A 12,528-nucleotide genomic window follows, 5' to 3' on the forward strand; every position below is an offset into this window, starting at 1 on the left:
TCAGTACCCAGTATATCAAATTTCGAGTCTGTACACTGAAAACTGACAGAGTTATTGCGTTGGAAAATGTACACGGACACACACACACAGACACACACACAAACACACACGTTTACTTTTATATATATAATAGATTTATTACTCTTTCCGTCTGGTAATTATGAGTTTAACTAATATAATATCTTAATTTTTTTCTTAGTTTTGTAATTTATTTTATTGTATTATTTTGTATTAATATCAACTAGATACAAGGGATTCAATCTTTATACGGGGACTGTAGATATATATGCTGAACTAGCAGGATAACTTTATTTTACAAAATAATTACACTATAAACATTGTATTAGGGTGTATAATCACCCAATGGGACTAACAATGTCCGGAACACCAAGGTCACTAACGCAGGGTTAAACAATAAAACACTTATATCAAATTATAGTCATCATAATAATCATCATCATATTAATCCGATGATTCTATTGTTGGTATATGTTTTCCGGGTATTTTTATAGTCAGAATTATTTCTAGAAAGACATAGGGGATTACAGGCGGGACCAGGTAAAGGGTACGAACATTCTAAGTGAAAATGATTTTAGTGAAACGAATTGGATTCGAACTTGAGATACCCAGCTCATTAGTCCGTGTCGTTAACCACTAGACGAACGTCACCTTCACGGAATTATTTTAATTTCGGAAAACTTCAATACATTCAATCGGAAAATTGATTCAACCTGAAAGCTTTTCTTTCTATTTACTTGAAGTTGAGTACTACACGTATTTTATATGTTGTACCATGTCTGTGAAAAAAAAAATCACCTTTTTATGATGGGGGGGGGTGAATTACTTCCCTTTTTCATTTTTTTTTTCTCTTGCATAGACATTATTTTCACAGACTCGATAATTTTTGCCAAGGCCGCTGGAAAAATGGTCGGATCCTTCTATCGATCCAGTAGATATCTCACTGCTGATGCAATTCTCTATCTATATAAGAGCCAGATACGTCCAAGGATGGAATACTGTTGCCACATATGGGCCGGAGCTGCTAGAAAAGAATTGTCCTGTCTTCGTGGCCTGGTGGGAGATGTCCTTTTCTCTTCGCTGCAACATCTATCTCACAGAAAAGATGTTGCGAGTTTGTCTCTGCTTTATCGTTATTTTCATGGAAAGTGTTCGACTAAGCTTCAATCTATGGTCTCCCCTCGCCAAACTTTCACAAGAAACACTAGACTAGCTGAAAACATTATCAATAATTTTCCCCACTCTTTATCTGTACCTAAACCTAAACGTAGATTCCATGATCAAAGCTTCTTTGTTAGAACTGCACGCCTGTGGAATTGTCTTCCGTTTTCCTGCTTTCCAGCTGTCTATAATATGGTTGTCTTCAAGTCCAGCGTGAACAAGTTTCTGATGAGCCGTTCCACTTAAGTTAACAAATTTACCGAACTTCCATTACTATTGATTACTATATTGTCCTTTTGACTACTCTACACTCTTTAACCCTTATCCTTGAGTGGCCGATCGGCCTTGATAAGTGGTGACGCCTATGTAAAAAAAAAACAACATTTTTCAGTATTCATAATTTTATTGTGCGTATATCTACTGAATTGTCCTTATTTAATTTTTGCTTTATTTATTTGTTTAGTGTAATTTGAGTCTTCATCTATATATACGTCCTAACAATGTGTTTAAAAATGTATTAAAGGTTCAGTTCTTACTATACGCGATAATAGCTACTGATAATATAAAATTAATGAACATTTTTGTTTTTACTTGTGTAATATTATCGACGCTTCATAAACGTTAACACATACACACCCGGGACCCAACACATTGTAGCATAGTACGTCGCAAGGAACAGAGGACAAGTAATAACTCGACTCTTTTTTAACAACATTTATTACCAGGTATTTTCCCGAATAATACGTGATCGCTCTCTTTACTTTATGACCATTGACATTACAAACGTTGTTTCGAACGTGCTCTCGAACGTGCTCCTCTGTTTGTGCAGATGTTCTTCTTTATAGTCTTTTTCTTTTTCCCTACCGTGACGTCATTTCGCACATGCCTCGGAATTTGCACGCGCATGCCCGCGCTCTGTTACACCTGATCACGGCTGATGGAACGAGAACAATCTATCCCCGTGTTTTAGATGAAAGACAAAGTTTGAAACTCATTATACTTTATTGAGTTCGTCATATGTGTTCCCAAGTTCAATGGTACTTACTTTGAGAAAGTCGGCGTTTATATCGACGGAAACGTTGCTAAAATAAACAAAAAAACAAGTGTAATGCTGTGACCCTTTGTTTGTGATCATAGCGTAATATCTGTGTTAACTGTGGCAGACAGGGCCAAGGGTCAAAACATTATTATTATTATTATTATTATTATTATTATTATTATTATTATTACACTGGGTAACAAAAAATATGTTTTGAAAATCGTCCTGGGTTTTTCAGCTGAATTAGACTAATTTTGATGCTCTGAGTCCGAAAATGACTTTGGGTTTGCTCAATCAGGTCAGATTTTTTGCTACAGAATTTAAAAAAAATCGATTTTTCGTAAAAAAAAAAAAAAAAAAAAAAAAAAAAAAATCTGCGGATCATCAGCTGAGAAAGCCCTAACGATTTTTTTCCGTATTTCTCAAGAAATAAAAGTCAACGTATCAAAATTCATTCAGTTTTTATTTCGTCCATCAAATTTGATAAGCATAATTATCATAATATTAGTGTAAGTATGAGCTTTACATGACACAAAAGTTCAGAATTCACGGCATAAATCGGCGTTTCTTCGATTCCCGTGTGTGAACAGCTGCTTGGTTGTCTCTCTTCAGCGAACAGCAGTAGTCCGCCATCATGAGTGCGTCCCACCTCCCCTGGTACCTCTCCTCCATTTGGCGCATGTTCTAATGGAACCTTTTTCATTGCTCGTCGCTCATCGCCCCAAGGTTTTCAGGAAACTTCTCCATGTGTGAGAATAGGAAGTGCATCTTTATACTCATCAAACACCTGAGTTTTTGGAAGGCCGCTATCATTGCTGCTGATGAGTCTGGCGTGGTTTGCTGCCTTCATGTTCCCCATGAAGTTGTTCACCACCTGCACAAACGATTTCCACGCGGCGCACTCTAGGGGGTTTATGGAGTTTTGGAACTCTGTGTGTCCTTTATGAGCTGCCGTATCTGTGTGCCATCGAAAATGCCGGCCTTCAGCTTCTCAATGGTCAGTCGAGGTAAGGCTCGGCACAGGTAGTTAAAGCACCTCCCATCCTTGCTCAGAGCGCGTGTGAACTGTTTCATTAACCCAAGCTTCATGTGTAGCGGTGGGATCAATATCTTCTCCCGGTTAACAAGAGGTTCGTTTATGATATTTCTCGCCCCAGGTACTAACTGCTCTCGCGCCGGCCACTCTTTCTTTACATAGTGTTGGGCTCTGTCTCGACTGTCCTACATACATATAAAGCATGGGTACTTCGTGAACCCGAACTGCTGACCAAGTAGAAAGTTCACCATCTTTAAGTCGACGCAGATGATCTATTTGCGCTGCTCATTTTGGATTTTGTCGAGCACGTACTTCACTGCTTCATATTTCTCTTTGAGAGTTGTGGAGTGCGCAAGAGGGATTGAGGCGAACTGGTTCCCGTTGTGGAGGAGCGCACACTTCAAAGAGCGCTTGCAGCTGTCAATGAAGAGTCGCCAATCTCTCGGATCGTATTGAGGAGCGCTGAGTTTAACAAGAAGGCCGGCGATATCTCGGCAGTACACGAGGTCTTCCTCCTGCCAGAAGTAGCCCATGTAGTCGTCATGCCTTCTACGAAAGAAAGTGATACGCGCGTCCTTGTTAAGTAGATTTTTCTCTTTGAGTCTGGAGGCCAACAGCTCGGAGGAAGTCTTCGACAAGCTGAGATCCCGAACTAGATCATTAAGCTTCTGTATATCTTTGCTCGTCTGTAGTGGTGGCTTCATCGTCTCTGTCGGGAAGCTGTATGAACGCTGATACAGGAATTTCTTCGCAGAAAGATGCAGCTGAGGGTCAGACAATGAAATTCAGAATCAATTTGATTGGCCAAGGTTTAATTAAATAATTTTTTAATTATTATATTTTATTTATATATTCCTATGAATTAATGGTGAGACAGGTATTGATTTGATTGGCTAATTGTGGAATTCCCTTTATTGTTCTAAAAACCCGATGAATTCGAAAAAGGAAAGTAAAGAAATATAAGCTGAATCCCCCGTTTACTGCTTTTTAAATACGCTCATACTGAAACATAGACAGTTAATAAATTAGTACTAGGATTTATAGCCACTGAATATGCCATAATTGTACTATTTTCTTAGAGACACGAACCCGCATAACAAAACCGGCGTGTGCCAACTTCCACGTCTAAACACACACTGAGCACACAATGAGTTAATTTAAGGCAAAGGCAATGAATGTTAAGGTAATGAGAATATGAGAGAGAATCTAAGAGGTAATATTGTCACTACGGGGTCCTTGGAAAGAATGACCTAAATTTGCTAAAGTATAAACCCCGTTAGTCTAAATTCACACAAAAATATATTAAATATTAAATAAATTCTATACATATTTTTATACACATAAATTTGGGATAAACACAAATATATTAATTATTTATATTATTCGTGTCTGTGCATTTTAATTCGATATATTCTTCTAGAAAAATATGATTGAACTCAAACCTCTGATATTAGCATATAGAGAGCTCGTCAGGTAGGCCTATAGCTGTATCTCAAAAAGTTGACCTGATAGAGCAAAATCAATTTGATATTCTTACTCAGAACACCAAAATTAGTCTAAATCAGCTGAGAAAACCCTGACGTTTTTTTTTTTGGCTGTTACCCAGTGTTATTATTATTATTATTATTATTATTATTATTATTATTATTATTATTATTATTATTATTATTATTATTAATTGATTAATTTGAGCGACGGCGTGTCGCTGGGTTGATTATTATGATTACAAAAAATAAACAATTAGATTTGGAAAACGTGATTGACAGCTGAAATAATAAACGACTACAAAAATAAAGTGATTTTAGAAAATACAGGAAAACATAATTTTTGGTTTGGATGAACAAATAATCAGATTCATGTTACGTAAGCTGCTGGGGTCTTAGACACGTGATGATATGTAGATTTAGGGAGATCCTAGTCAGTCATTAGCTGAACATCAGAGAAAACAGACGACTCAAGGGGGAGTTGGTCTCTCCATGACGCGGTGAACGGCGTTTTGCTCAGGCAGCCAAGATGTGAAGACGTTGTAATCTCTGAAGATGCCGGTCGGAATCATGAAAATAAATGTTCGTATATACTCCAAACTAATTCCAGATAAACCGCCCCCTTAAGTAAGACACTTTATCAAATCTCCATTACTAACGGTTACTACGATATTATCCCATTGATTACTGTACACGCAAGAGCCCTTATCCCCGAATGGCTTCCGGGCCTTGATAAGTAGTGACTACCATGTAAAAAAAGTATGTGTTGTGTTTATTTACACCTGTTAAAAGACTGTTGTCTACAACTGTTTCGATACGTCCACGTCAATCGTTTCTTGTTAGAACTGTTGCGTCAATGTTAAAATATACACAATAGACGATCAATTAACTGATATGAAATATGTACATACAGGCATTAAAACGTACATGAATATACAAATAAAATATAAACCCCACTATTCAACATGTACGTCGTTTTTGAACATATTCATATACACACACAACGTAGCACAAGTAGAATAATAATTTAAAAAATAAAAATTCCTCTTTAATCTAAATATTTACATTTTCAATCTCGTAGGAGTGCACTATGAACCAAGCTCCAACCCCTGTTCCATTTATGCAACGTTGCGTCCCTGTGCCTATTTTTTTACAAGTATTTTAATGAATGTGCCCTGACGTAGATATCGCTGTAACGTTACACACTTTACATATGATACCCAACACGTTGTACACTCACTCGCAAAGGAACACACGACAAATAATAACTCCACTCCTTTTTTTTTGTTGTTTTTTTGCAACAACGACATTTATTTCTGGGTAATTACCGAATAGAACGTGATCGTGCTCTTTCACTCTGATCTCTGTCTTTTCGAACGTCCTCCGATCTCGAACGAGATCGTATTCTCTAAGGTGTTCTGTCTTCTTTATATAGTACTTTTCCTTACTGGTGAAATCATTTTGCATGTATTTGCACACGCGCGTCTGCGCCCTTTTCATCACAAAATTACTCGACAGGCAGCAAAATTCCACCTCTTCCCTGGAGATAACCCAAGATGCCAGAAATCATCTATTCAAATAGGTTTTCGCTCGAACTGCTAGATTTTTGTATCCCTTCGCTGTTTCCTGCTGTCTGACTGTAGTATCAAATAGAAATTTAAATTTAATGCGATCAGCCATCTCGCTAGTCAATTCTTTGCATGATGCCCCTGCAGCTATTCTTCCACATAGTAGCTATTTACGCCCATCTGGCGATATGCTTTATTTGGAGTGAATAAAACTAGAAATAATAATCAATATTACACTGATCTTATAAACAGGTTTAAAGAGAACTAGGGAGAAAGAAGGGACCGTTTTAATCTGAGGGGTGGTTAAATGTGTTTAACATATGGACGATCTTTTTTTTTATTTTCCTCGGTGTGTTCAGCTGAAAAGATATCAAGCATGTAGCAAATTTAGGACCTCTTTTAGCACAACAAGGGGCTTTCTCCACTTCACTGATTTCTTTTTCAGACTAGCGTGATGAGTCCACTTCCGATTCTCCTTGTATGTGTTATGACATTGAACTCCTCTTCATCTTTTGCACCACAAAACCGCATCGCAAGAAACCGTGAACGCTTTAGTCCCGCTTTTATTAAGTAGGTATGCATGTCTTTTTGTTTTTTTGTTTTTTTACCATGTAATATAATAAAGATAAAGGTATTTAGGGAAGGGAGCTTATGATGAACTAATCATGTTGACGTCACTTGGTTGATGTTTATTTTTAATAAAAAGAGGTAGAAATATTATTAAAAAATGTGGCACCAGGCCAAAAAAAAAAAAAAAGAATGGGAGAAGCTGATTTTGTCAGAACAATGCTATGCATATTATTTAATTGGACATAATTGAGATAAGTATTATTTATTAATTATTTATTAATTATTTATTAATTTGTTTTATTGCGGACTATTATCCTCATCTTTTTTTAATTGTTGTTGTTTCACGGTAGCGGTTTCGATCCTACCCAAAGCCGGCCAGAGAATTACTTGGCCAAAACTTGGTGAGACGACAACTATGGAAGGCAGTAATTGCTGAGAATGCAGTTAGAAGATCCGGAGTTCCTATCCAGTCGCGGTTACCACCTGATGAAGGCCAGAAAAATAGTTGGCCGAAACGTCGTGAAACAACAACAACCACAACAAAAACAACAACAACAACAACAACTAAAAAAGATAAGGACAATAGTCCGCAATAAAATAAATTAATAATGCTAACTATGTTAACCCATCTATAGCCGACCTCACTATAATTTCACAAAAATACCACATTTATATTATACATCTTTAACCGTATACATTTTTCTTCAATCACTATAAAAAAAAACTATTCCATATGGCTTAGAATATAACTTTTGTACTGACGAGCCTGTGAAGGTTTCACAGCGGCATCTTTCATATGTACTATATTGTTGCTGGGCATTATGTAGACGTTTAGGGTGAATGGAGACTCCGCGATAATATTGTATCCCTTTTGTTAAAACTGTAAAAATGTTTATCTAAGAAATCTGGTTAATGTAGTCTAAGCCTATATCTGATTACTACAGTTAATCTTCAATACCTTTATAGAAGTATGTAATATATTTCCATTGTATGCACCAGGCGCGAACACAAAAGCCGACGATATCATTATACCATTTTTAGACAGAACAGATACTACCCTTGGATCCTATCCAGAAGACAAAGAGGTTATATTTTAGTTTCACGTACGGCCCAAATGCTACATCATTTTTTTTATTTGCATTTAATATTTTTGTTATGTAACTTTAAAATGTTATCATAACAATTTAGTTGACAACTTAGAATAATGACATGTAAAAACATCAGGTGATTATCTTAGTAACGTATACTAATTACGCCATTTAGAAATGGGGATAGTCTTTTTGTAGGTACATGGAAATTAGGTAAGTCAGTCGAAGTTGAGGGAGGGATACAAACGGTCTTCACATCGAAATGACTCCGAGTCGGAATCAGCGTTGCAACATTCCAAAAAGGAAAAAGGACTCTGGAATAAAAAGTTGCCGAAAATAAGAGCCGAGGCTTTATCGTTTCTGTCTGTTTAAATGTATGTACTATGTTTGTGTGCATATTTCTATGTCTGCCTACCAAAACTTTCGACAGAGGCGACAGATTTTCACAAGATCGCTATCGTTTTGAAGCCCGGCCCTTCGGACGACAAATATCGAAGAATTGACCAAAAACATTAATATCTTCACCCACTAGTGGGCACTTTTCTACAGGGAGCGGTCGCCTTTTTCGCCGATATTTTCAACATCATCCCCTCTTTTCGATTGACTAGCCATAATTTAAACCTACATCACTTCCGGCTTGGCGATGGGCACAACAGCAAGGACGTCACATTTTTGTTCTTTTCTTCCTTCGCTGTACGGGTTCTAATCTACCTACTACCACTTTTATTTATTTATTTTATTTTATTTTTATTTATTTATTTATTTTTTTTTTTTGCTCAACATACACCTGCAAACACTCGGCAACGCCGGGCACCCAGGCTAGTTAGGTATCAAAGACACTGGTATATATACCGCTAGACGACACACGAATTCAGATACATAAGTATACAAGACTCACGTATATATGTAATACACTCACCGGCTACATAACATTACTATTAGTATTTAATATATATTAAGACACGATTTTTTAAATTACATGTAAGACTATTAGTGTCGGTTAAAATTAAATTTATTTATTAAATAACAGGCATATTTGAGAAGATAAACAAAACAAAATTCGATTTTAAAACGGATTTTTTTTTGTTTAAAAAATGTATGAAATTTTACTTTCAAGAACTTTATGTAGAGGAGCGAAACGATGGAATTCAATATTGCGGTCGCTCAAGAAAGAAATCGGTAACTGCTTGATCGACTGACTTTATAAAGCAAGCGGTTTGTTATCCACCTATGTGGATTGGATGAGACAACATTTGCATTGAATCGACTGGGTGATTATAAAAACACCCCATATTCTCGATCAGTTGTTTGATAGTCAGTCTTAGTCCGTTCGTTCGTTCGTTCGTTCGTTCGCTAACTTAACTTTCCACCTGTTTGTCACGATTACAAGGACGAGTTGTCGTTGTAAGCAACGAGGCAATTCGTTCCAACTCTCAGATAATTTTAGCCAAAGTGGTGATTTCATTGCTTCCTCCCTTTCACGTCGAGTTCAGATTTTGGTGCGTCGATTTGCCTAAGCCGCCCAGGTCCTTTCCATTTTTGTCGGCTAAAAGTCCGATAAAAAACAAAAATAAAATTGAGTGCCAAAAATTTCAGTGATTACATTATAATCTTGTAAATTTAAAAATGAAAATCTTTATCTTTATTTTACGGTTGAAAATACATGCCTATGTGTTTATTCGCAAAAAGGCGTTTGCTATTTTACAGTTCTTTATAATTAATAAGTATTATTATTATTATTATTATTATTATTATTATTATTATTATTATTATTATTATTATTATTCTCCATTGGCCTTGGAGAAAAAGCGACTACACGAGGTTAAAACACAAATAATCCCGGTTGTAGTTGGTGCACTAGGAGTAGTATCAAGTCGTATGGAAGGACAATTGAAAAAACTACAAATCCCCGATGTTTAAGGTGGCCTTCAGACCTCTGCAATTGTAGGTACCACCAATATCCTTAGAAAAACACTTGATCTTTGAAGCTCCGGGTTTGGAGCCGGAATTGAGGGAAATCTTCTGGAAATGAATCCCATCCCTTTCCAGAGAGATGTTGATAAACGAAATCAGAATTATAATTATTATTATTAAAATAACATTACGCTAACTGATTTTGACATTTCACCTAATATTACAAATCTTATTTTCAATTTTTCTGAAAGTAAACATTGAAAATACGAATATATTTCAAATATCATCTCCAAATGGGCAACACCAAGTAAATAACCCTAGTCTCTCTTTCTCTCTCTCTCTCTCTCTCCCTCTCACTCTCTCTCACTTTCCAAGGGAGTGACCACTAATCAATACCGAAAGGTTATTTGAAGCTAAGGGTTAGCGAGTTTAAGTTGATCACTGAGTAAACAACGTAGTTATTGTGATTGAAATTAAGTAGGACTTCATTATATAAAGAAGGGGCTCAACAAAAATGTGTTTACATTGGACTTGAAGACGACCGTGTAGTAGTTAGCTAGAAAACAGACCAGCGGAACAGAGGCGGTTGTATATATATAAAAAAAGCTTTGATCACACACACACACACATACACACAAACACACACACACACACATATATGTATAGTTATATATATATATATATATATATATATATATATATATATATATAAGAATCTTGATATTGAAAATTGAATCAAATTTTCCAAAAACTTTATAAACCTGTAAGGAAGGTATACAAACTTTTAATTATTCGACAAGGAGTACAAATAAAACAAGAAAAACCTTATACTGTTATTTTATAGAAATATTATTAGCTGTGCATACATGTTTCAGTTGGGATTTTTTTACGAAAAACAGCACCTAGCGAAGTCTAGCGATTTCGCTTGCAAATGTTAGTTTCCTTTTAAAAAAAATTGCAGCTGGATCATATATGCATATGTGTAGATAAACATTGGTTATGTAGATTATGATGTCAGTAAGTGACTGGAGCTAAAGTATGAAAATATATTCAATTAAACCAATCAGAATATCCAACGTTTCATCTCGTCTTAAATCGTTATGCCAAAATGTACGTAATTCGTGTTACCTGATGTTTATACATATACATATACGTACATACATACATACATACATACATACATACATACAGGTGACGTTTAATTTAGATTGTAATGAATCAGATTCATTTTAATTGCCGTCCAAGTGTTAATGTTTTCATTACTTAATGCTCGAGCTTGACTCAAAAAAAGCTTTAGCTGACGTCTACTTCCTAGTCTTTTATCCTGCTTTATAGAGAGAAATGCAAATTTTTATGCGTGAGTCGACTTGATAGGCAAACTTAATTTGTGCGTGCTTAAAGTACATTTTTATTATATATATATATATATATATATATATATATATATATTGAGAATCACACTTTTAAACAATTGTATATATATATATTAACCATGTTCTTAACACGTTAAAACGTTTTTTTATGCACGAGATGTTTCACTATTTAAGTAATTTGAATGTAATTTAAACTGAAGTATATAAAAGTATCCATATTTGAAAGGAAATAGTAATGAAAAACTGTCTGAAGACGACTGAGGAAAATCAGTTGAAAGTACTTGCATAGAAACTTAAAAAAAAAAAACAAATGGAAAAAATGACTACGGAACTTTTCCACAAAAATGCGACTGAGACATAAGAATGATAATATGAAAAATGGAATAATTACAAAAAAAAAAGAATCATTAAAGAAAAACACTCCATGCTATTTAAGAATATCCGTCTGAATGAAAATATGCTGCCTGAATACACACACACGCATACACACATACACACACACATACACACAAACACGCACACACACACACACACACATATATATATATATATTTAAAGAAAAAATAGAAAAAACCGAATGAAATTATTAAAAAATCAACGTTTCGTCCTTGTTTCAGAGGACATCTTCAGGATAATTGAAATAAAAATGTGATAAAAGAAAAAGTATTAGATCGTGCGAAAAAAGACAGTTTTTTAAAATCCAACCCACGTCGGGAAAGGACGAATATGTGTTCCCGACATGGGTTGGATTTTAAAAAACTGTCTTTTTTCGCACGATCTATGACTTTTTCTTTTATCACATTTTTATTTCAATTATCCTGAATATGTCCTCTGAAACAAGGACGAAACGTTGATTTTTTAATAATTTCATTCGGTTTTTTCTATTTTTTCTTTAAACATAACGTCAACCACCGCTGGTATATTTTTTCATTCCTTATGCATATATATATATATATATATATATATATATATATATATATATATATATATATATAGAGAGAGAGAGAGAGAGAGAGAGAGAGAGATTCTCATGTATTCTTATTTTAAATATAAATAAAATATAAATATATTTTTAAAAAAGCTGCACCATTGATTTAACAACTTTACACAAATTAGTCCGTCACATTAGACAAACTAGAAAATAGATTATATAAGTGTCGCAATCATAGATTCCAACCCAGAATACAGCGATACTTCCCCACCCCCTTTGTCAGAGAGCTAAAGGACAAGATAAGGGAGGCAAAAGTTACAACGCTGACAAAAGTAAAAACAAGGTC

This window comes from Euprymna scolopes, chromosome 29 (assembly GCF_053919585.1).
Source record: "Euprymna scolopes isolate OS-2025 chromosome 29, ASM5391958v1, whole genome shotgun sequence".
Lineage (NCBI taxonomy): Eukaryota > Metazoa > Mollusca > Cephalopoda > Sepiida > Sepiolidae > Euprymna > Euprymna scolopes.